Source organism: Echeneis naucrates, chromosome 17, assembly GCF_900963305.1.
Source record: "Echeneis naucrates chromosome 17, fEcheNa1.1, whole genome shotgun sequence".
In the NCBI taxonomy this organism is placed as follows: domain Eukaryota; kingdom Metazoa; phylum Chordata; class Actinopteri; order Carangiformes; family Echeneidae; genus Echeneis; species Echeneis naucrates.
In genome coordinates this window covers 5,494,423-5,501,975 of record NC_042527.1, presented here as the reverse complement: position 1 = coordinate 5,501,975, position 7,553 = coordinate 5,494,423, and positions in this window count along the sequence as shown.

Here is a 7,553-nt window from a genome sequence, read left to right as displayed (position 1 = left end):
GAGAGAATTAAGATATCATCATGAAGTGAGTGGGTGATTACAGGGCATAGAAACACAAAACATGCTCTCATGCAACTTTTGTGCTGCTATAAATTCTTTTACTTGTGCATTATTCACTGTGTATGTGTACACTCCCATCCACCATGAGCTAATAAAAGTTAGAACAACAAACCTAGGCGTCTCCCCACTCCTTAATGATCCCACTAATGAACAATGTTAGACCCAATGTGAAGATGAGTGGGTGGGGGTCAGCGTCTCTATGATATGTTATGATTACTGCAATGGGACTTTATGCATTTGAAATGATGCGGTATTTTCCTATTGTGCCGACAAGATTTAGGGCGCCCATTTGTCTCCACTTCACTGAAATGTTTTGAAGAGCTGGAACTGGGGAGAGAAGTCACGAGGATTTTTTTTTTTTTTTTTTTTTACTGGGGGGGCTGTCGGGGGGGAGGAGGAGGAGATCAAGGAGGAGTGAGGAGAGTTAAGTCACATTTGGAGACCAGAGATGGAGCAAAATTCCATGAGCAACATCTGGAATTCCAACTGCATCATGTGGGCCAGACAAACAGCAGGACATGGCAATGAGCGAGTGGGGGAGGGGAGTTGGTTTGGATGTGTTTAATTGTCTTTTCAACTATATCTCATCGGCAAAAAAGATATGCAAAGAAAGAATCATTAGACTGATAGGATTCAGTGTTTGTGTCTGTGTGTGTGCACAGTGTTAGCCTTGCTCTGCACATCTGTGACTTGTGTACACAAGTCAGAAATTAAGCTGCGGGTCACAACTTGATGTTTTCTGTCTTCCCCAGCTGATTCTGCAGAGTGAAAAAAAAAAAAAAAAAAAAAGAATCGCCTCAGCATAATTCCTCCCCACAGTCCTCTCCTTTCTCTGTGTGTAACTGGAGAGCTTTCCTTCGCTGTCTGTGAAATGACTCACTTCTTTACACCAAGTCCAACAAAGGACTACACTACCATGTTCCAGCGTCTCCCAGCCATGCCTGCTCTTCTCACTCTAACATTTCACCCAGATAAATGAAAAGGTCATTTCTAGTCCTGGATACACTGCTACTTGTGCTTATTATGATTATGAGGGCTGAGATACAAACATATATCCCTCTGTCAAGTGCAATTATTCTCAACACTTTATCTCTCTTGGTTCACTTCTCTTCAATTCTTCAATTCTCAAACAGCATTAGCAAGTTCCTTTTATGTGTCTGTCTTTGTCTGCGCTGGACACTTCCTGTGGCTGTCTGAGTTGGAAGTGTATAGCCTGCAGGCTGATGAATGGAAACTTCCCAATAGGGGAAGTCCTGCTCGTGACTATTGTGTCTCATAATGGCCAAAACGAATATAATACAGTAATTGCAGGACCAACCTCAGAGAGAAGGCTGAGTAGCCTTCCCATAAAATAAAAATGATGAACAGTTGGTGTTGTGCTCTGCCTGGTAACAAGGATGTGGGATAGTGGAAAGCAACATTTCTAAAGGGTACTGGTAAGTGGCTATATAGGTTACACATGGTTTTCATTTGTATCAGTTAAACCTCTGCCACATCCTGCACCAAGCACTGATACAACACATGGGATCAGAAGGGTTTGCCCTTTTCGGTTTTCTCATTCTCTCACACAACTAAAGAGCCATGTAGGGATAGGATGTGCAGGGTAGCCTGCTGTTGTCCTCATCCACCAAAGTATGGCACTGCCTTTTGTTTGTGACCAAAGCTTTCCAGGATAAGGGCTGCTATCTAATTTGTTTTGCATGTCCACAATCATCTGGCCAAAAAAGGACAATATTTTTTAAATGACCCTCTGACCATTCTTTGAATTGTCACTTCTGAAAGGGCTACCCATCAATTTAATATTCACGCGAGAGACAGCAAAAACAGAATGTTTACCAGAGAGAGACAACAGAAACCAGGATATTGAACCTAATGTAGAAATGTAACCTACAATTTTACTGCTTGGGTCAAACTTCTGCTCCAGCCACTTCCAGGTATATAATTTGAATGTTTTTTTAGTCTGCCGCCACCCCCCCAGGCAAGTAAATATTCAAAGCAGTCACAAAGGAATGTTTGCATGGTTCTTCTTTTATATGTGTATGTACACTATTACATCTTTCACTTAGATTTTTGAGTACACCTCCTAATATTTAATGAGTAGGTCCATATTTTGTGCTGTTTTAATTTGGATTTTTTGCACGGTTCCCCTGCAACCTATAAGTTCTATTAAAATTAGACCCAATAAGATCAAACAGAGAAAACAAAGAAACCATGCAGGGAGTAAAGTACGTATGTCTCTGCAGGGAAAATGTAGTCTCTTAATCATTGCAGTATTCAGTGGCAGTACCACAGTAACATACACCAGTCTGCCCTCATGTGCAACACCAGGATCCTGAAGCTTGCTGATGTTAGATAACGGAATGCAGTCATTGTGAAAGTTACTAATTTAACCTGTGTGCTTCTTGCTGAAATGCCAATGCTGTGAAGAGATCAGTAAGGCCTTAGTTGGGGTTTCAATAAATATGTTGACTTTTAATCAAGGTGCTATAGACTCTACAAGTACACTCTACTTCTCAGCTGCTGGAATTGCCCTTTTTCTTACACACAGTTTATTCGTGGTATACACAGCCAGTTGAAGCACGGGGATCAATACCAAAAACTTTTTCCGTTATGTCTGCATATTAATATTCCATTTAGCTAGACATGGAGCTATGCATGGAAAATAACTTTTTCCCCGTTAGTTCAATATATTTTTCAAGCACCTCAGATGTCCTAATCTCAGTTTTCTCTATTTCGCCAGCTCTGTGTTTTCTTAGCCATGCAGTTTTGTCTGTCTTTGCCCCCGTAATGCTGAATCTACTTGAGCTATCAGTTCAAAGCTACAAGGTTTTTTTTTTTTTTTGTTAACACAATGCCTGCCCTTGGAATTGGGTGTGGTGCAGTGGGAGCAGTCTCTTCAAATGTCAGAGAGCGGTATTGTGTGGGGGGAAAAAATACAGGTGCAAGGAAGTTAAACAATCAACAGTTCAACCTCCTTAGCTTGCTTTTTTTCCCCCGTCAAACCCTAAATAAGTCTCTGAAGTCTGCAGGAAAACCCTCCGTCATACTAGATGCTGATTCAGGCTCTGAAAGCCCAGCTACCCTCGTCCTGACCCTGCCATATCCGCAAGGAAACCTCCTTGCTTTGCTGCAGGCCTAGACAGGATAGTGGCCACGAATTCATCTGGCATCTGAATATATTTACAGTCACTGTCTGAACCGCAAGAGAGAAGCAGCAAGATCTTCAAAACCCTTATTCTTCTCCTGCAGCTTGTTAATGAAGTATCATACAAGTTCATGCATGCTTTTTCTCTTTCTCTCAACGCCTCTTCCATTGCAACAGGCCACATCTGTTTTCCATAGGCACATACATGTCATCACAAAGAAGAGGTGGGGGTGGGGGCTTAAAGAGGAGAGGGAGTGTATATATCAAGGGAAGTTAAAGGAGTGCTAGGAGTGATTGTCAAGATATCGTCGTCTTTTATCATCTCTCTTAACTCTTCTCATATGTTTTCAGGACACAGCCCAGCTTCCCTTCACTGGAGAATAAAAGGAAATCCAGGAAAGCAAGCATGCATACGAGAAGGAAAGCAAGAATAAGGGAAACCATGAGCAAATGGGATACAGACGGAGCAAGACAAACTCCTAGTTAGAAGAGAGTACGAGAAAAATCACAGAGACCAGAGAAGCCACATCAGAGTTTGTCTTAGTAAGCGGAGCTTTGAGGGCCTCTATGGTGAGCAGTGGACACAAAAGCCTATGCGGTCACACTGAGGAGGACTGAAAAGAGACGAAGTAGAGACATGGGTGGCTGGGTGGGGGGCTGCTTACAGAGCATTTGGTTTTTACTGCCTACTCCTCATCATAAGTGTTCTTGCTCAGCTGACTGGCAGGTCATGAAGGCCTATACCACCAGCTTCAGCTCTGCACCAGACACAGGTGGTCCCCCAACTGTCAGCAGCGGTTCAGTCAAAGACCCACAACTGTACAAACATTGTTTTGAGTCATCTCTAAATCTGTGGACACGGGGCCGTCCAGCTGCTTCACTTTAGATTTGCTGGGTTCATGGATCTTTTCTGAGTCTGGCACATGACAGAAGTGGGTAGGTCCTGAACTGCCTTCCCTACTCCAACTGAGAACTCTTTTTATCCTGCAGCAATAACACATTGTTGTCCTGCATGAGCACAAAGATAACTGTGCGAAGATTACACTAATCTCAATGTAATCAGCAAAAAATCTCAGTACCTGCGTTTAACACCTCATGGCTGTGTTGCATGATCTGTAGGTTAAGTGTCCGTGTTATTTTAGCGATGTTGGAAATAGGTGATAAATAATTTTACTGTGGATTACAGGCAGATGGACAGAATTCATTTCATAACATTAACTTAGTTAAAAATTGTCATGAGAAATATCCTGAAAGGTCTGCAGAAACAGGATGACCTGTTTTTAATTTGCAATTTGATTTGTGTTATGCCACACCCTGTTGTTTTGCATTTGTAGTGTCTCCTAGTGGCAGATTTGAAAGAAACTTTCAGGCCACGTTTTAGGCACTTATATGGACACATTCTAACTATTAACAAATCAAATGGGATTACTAACAAGTTTTAGACAACTGATACAGTGTTAGGATGGGTCAAAATTGAGGGAAATTCATCATGTTGGACTTTCATGGTCCTGGTGGGTTTTTCTGGGGAAGAAAGAGCTGGAATCATTGGTTAAACGTCTAGTTTAACAGTTTTGTTCTCAGGAATGAGCACCAAATCCTTAATTATGAACCAGTTTCCTACTAGGGTTAAGCATATTTCTTGCAAAGGACTCAATGTTAGGGTTAGCTACCACGCGAATTTTCACTTTTCTTCTCATGAGAATTTGATCAAAAGGAAATAAAAAAACAAATAAATAAATAAAGGATTTATTTAATCCTAGTGTTACAATCAACATGATTTCCTGTTAAAGTGCAGAGCTGTTTTCAGCTAAATCAAACCTACCCAGCACCAAGAATTAGTGACTGGCTTTTGAACATAAGGCCTGATATGTACAATATAACTCGGGAAAATTCATCCAGTCTGAACTTCAAAAGACTAATTTAAGTGTTTAAAAAGAGGTGTACCTCTTTTTCATACAACACTTAGGTAAGTTTTAGTGCAGGGGTCGGCAACCTTGAGCATTTTGGGCGCAATTCCCACCAAATAAAAACCACCTGGAACCACAAAACCTATTTGACCACTATAATCAAGTTAGTTTCATTACAGTTATACCTATGTGTTTTATGCATTGATGAACTAACAGAACTACCCAAGTCAACAGCCTGTCAGCAACAGGTGATGCAAAAAAGGTGGGACACATTTTGATCGACAAAATATTAAAAAACATTTTATTTCAATTTCACAAGATCACCTAAATCTCCAGAATCAGAAGTATTACATTGAAAAATATAACTAAATAGAATAAAATTTATTTAAATAGCCATTATTTATTCACAGAGTCAGAGGGATGAAAAGAGCTACATGCAGTTTCGGAGCTGCGGGTTGCCAACCCCTACTTTAGTGTAATACACAGACTTCTGACATTTGGGCTCTGGTAAAAATTTGTGTCTGAAAACTAATTGCCTAAAAATCAATGGCTTACTGATGGGTAGTTATTATTTTGCCCTCCCTTTCCAAATATGCATCCTCCTAAAATTCAATAAGAGCAACTATCTATTTGGTAAGAGTCACATTGCCCTCAAATTCAACTTATCTTCAAAGCCGCCAACTGTCGTCACAAACCATTCCGGATTCTTTGACACATATGCATGCTCACATGCCTGTCTTACCCATTGCAAATCCTAATCATGGCGGATAAAACTGTCATTAAATATGGAAAACACAGTGTCAAGCACTCTCATTCCAACTAGAAATGTGTTCTTGCGCTACCAGACAGATGCCAGGGGTAAGGATTCACTGGTCCTAGCAAAGTCCAGACACACCAAGTTGCATCAGGGCAGAAAAATGTTATGCTCAGCGACCATAGGGCTGTAATTACATAGGAGCACTGCTGAGCTCTGCAGGATGAACGTCAAGACTTGAAGGGATGGAACAAGGCAACAGAAGTGGGAAGAGAGAAAATGCATGATTAACAACAGACTATAAGAAGAAAAGGGTGGATAGCACAGAAATAGACGGTAAACAATTCCAACATGAAGGAAACCACAAGATTAGGATAGCTGTTAAATGCAAGAAAATGCCACTGGTCACTGCTTTGAGCAAGCACTGAGGGAAAAGGGCATCTGCCAGAATAGCCACCAGGGAAGTTGGCAACATATTCTCTTGAGCGCCTAAAATCAAATTTCATGACTGAGCTAATCCACAATGTGGTGTGACTGACACCTTGTGGATTCATAGTGCAACCACTGAGTTGATATTCACAGTGGGTAGTTAGCCTGAGCGCTACACTCAGCATCTCTCTATGCAAAGAAATTAACCAACGCTGCTAGAGAGGAGATAAATAAAAAAATAGTAGGAAAAAAAAATAAACAGGGTTAGGGCTAATTTCATCAACAGGCAGAATGGAAAAACAAACATCGCAATAATTTCAAACTTCAATTTTTATTATTTGTACATTCACCACTGATAGGCGTACTCAAAGAAATAAAAAAAAAAAAAAAAAGCAAACGCAAACTTTGTAATAAATGATAAAATAACGATTAAAAAACAATATTAAAACCATTGGTGAGGAAATAATGCAACCTCCCCTCTTGGGCCTGTATCAACACTACAGGGTAAGAGAACTGGAGGAAGAGAAAAGAGAATCAATGATAAGAACATGATCATAACTTGAGAGGTGCGAAAGACGTATATTCTCTCCCACAGAGACTTGTCTCATCTCTAACTGAACTGAGGGAGAGACAAGCGCTGCACTGCCTTAGTAGTTATTCCACATCTGTCCAAATATACCCCAGAGCTGCCTCATATAAAGACTTGATTTTGATTACTCTCTGTCTGTACAAAATGCCAAACACACATATTCCAATATTTTCAGATTTATGCAAGCCTCTGCCCTCTGGACTGGGTTTTCTCATTAGGCAGGACTGGCAAGGAGAACCTCGGACTAAGTGCAGCAACAAAAGGATTCCTCATCCAAACTGCAGAGCTGTTAAAACACTGAGGCGATGGCAATTGATTGCAAATCATAAATGGCACCTACACTTTGTTGCAAGTGTGGAACATTAGGGGAATTGATCAAAATTACCCAGTGTGCCATACTGCTATGCCGTCAAAGCAAAGACCAAGGAAAAAAGGCAAATGTATGAAAAAAATATATAAAACCTTGACAGGAGCAAAACGTACAGCACTCTGGGAAAGAACACTGCAAAAAATCATGGTCCCGTTTAAGCATTACTGTGTAGGTGTAGCTGTGCTTTAAAAAAGGTTAAAATTTGAGAGTTGGTGACGACATCAGTTGGTCCTCTGTTGGGTCTTAGTTGTAACCAAGTACATGTAGTGAAAGGCAAATGGAAGAGGGTCTCTCGGACA